General features: G+C 30.4%; 1 protein-coding gene across 2 annotated transcripts in view; it reads left to right on the top strand.

The window, feature by feature from the left end:
- The window catches only part of LOC106687625 (gamma-interferon-inducible lysosomal thiol reductase), a 40415-nt gene that overhangs the window by 33387 nt on the left and 5083 nt on the right, over positions 1 to 1945 (top strand). The window lies entirely within an intron of this gene.

Here is a 1945-nt window from a genome sequence, read left to right as displayed (position 1 = left end):
CATCGGTGTATATATGGATCCATTCTGGCTCAGTAGATAACTATTGTTTACATTAATTCAATGATTTTCAAAGCATCAGGTGATACAATAAAAAGTTTTCCTCAGGAATAGCATTCAGTAAATTAGGTGATATTCAGCTCACTGTGAATAAGTTACAACATTCTTCAGATTAAGTGACAAACATATTTTTATCTTCTGTAAAACTACTTATATAATGCATTATAGAAGTTTACTATCAAAACTTCATCCCAAATTATCAATTTAAAACTTTTTTGTTTAGATTAAATATTATTTAACTTGTTTGTCTCCTAGCCAATCCACTTATGTGTTTGTTGCAACTAATTTAAAGACATAGGTGGATTTAATTTAAGCTTTTCAATTTGAAAATTCAGACTTAGACAGTTAGTTTTGTTGTAAAGAGTAAGATAAAAGTTTTAATTATAAGTTAATATTCTCCTTATAATATGAGGTATCACTATTTTCCATTCTGATTCTTAGTGTTTCAATATTATCTATATATTTATCGTATTCAAATTTGTTCATATTTTCAACATAAGCAAAGATTACTGAGCTTTTATTATTGAATAAATAAATGATCTTGATGATGAGAAGATAGTTGACCGTGGATAATATATACGAGAAGATGGTTGGAGGTGTGGTCAGAAAATAACACAAATAAGTTGAAAAAACTTATTTAATAGTGCCAATGTTTCGACAAGAATTTCCAGCCTTCATCAGGGCTACTTATAGGAGATCGAAAATCTAGACTTAGATACGAATCTAGACTTAGATTTCCAATATCCTATAAGTAGCCCTGATGAAGGCTGGATTCTGGCCAAAATGTTGGCACTATTAAATAAGTTTTTTCAACTTATTTGTATTATTTTCTGACTGTACCCCCAACCATCTTCTCCTTACATAATTAAATAATCTAGTTTTACATTGTTTTATTAAATTTTTATTTTAAAAAATACAAATAAGAGAAAAAAAAACAAATAAGAGAATTTAAAACCAATACAAATACTAATATATGTAAACATAAAGTAAACAAAGCATTTAGTTCAGTTTAGAGCAGTATGGTCTGAACTATTAGGATTTTTGAAGTGCACCTATATTTGCTTCTCAAAAATAGTACCCATAACTGCTGGATGGGGTATTTCTTTTTGAGGGTTATTTTCTAACCTTCTCCAGAGCACCTAACATTAGAATGTTTCATGAGATGGAGTATTTTTTTTCTTATTCTGATAATTAATCAGATATTAAGACAAATTCATATCTGGCACTTTTTTGATCCAAATTATTATGATGGATTTTTACAGGAAATTAACTTCTAAAAAAAATATGTTTTATACATTTATTAGATTTTGTGTACTGTTTACATTTAAATAAACAAAAAATGTATAACATTGTTTTCTGTTTTAGGCACTTACTTATTCAGGATATTTCAGATCAAAAAAAAATTTTTTTTTCTATGTCAAAGGAGGCATTTCGACCTTTTTGTTTTGAATGGCCCAGTATAATTCGAATAGCTTTGTTCACATAACTCCTGTCTGTAATCAAGTCCGCTGTGTGATCGCCAGTCATCTCACCATCTCTTATCACCACTTTTATTTCCTAAATGTTTCTCCAGATGATTTAATCTCAGCAGTCCTCAAGTCAAGAACTAACGATTACGGCCCAGACAATTATCCTGTAAAGATCATCAAACATTGTCTCCCTGCCATTCTTCCTGCCTTCCTGCACATTTATAACTTCTCCCTTCAAAATTCCGTTTTTCCCAAAGCCTGGAAGAAAGTCCTCGTCCGACCATTGAACAAAGTTCCTTCTCCTTCTTCAGTTTCTGACTTTAGGCCAATATCCATTCTATCAAATTTGGTCAAGCCACTAGAAAGATTAGTCCACTCCCAACTTAATAATTTTCTCGAGCAAAAAGCTCTCCTTAATC

The sequence above is a fragment of the Halyomorpha halys genome, unplaced genomic scaffold (genome assembly GCF_000696795.3).
Source record: "Halyomorpha halys isolate HHAL.00 unplaced genomic scaffold, Hhal_1.1 Scaffold989.1, whole genome shotgun sequence".
NCBI lineage: Eukaryota > Metazoa > Arthropoda > Insecta > Hemiptera > Pentatomidae > Halyomorpha > Halyomorpha halys.
Note: the sequence above shows the minus strand (reverse complement) of the source record. Positions and strands in the feature narration are given on the sequence as shown.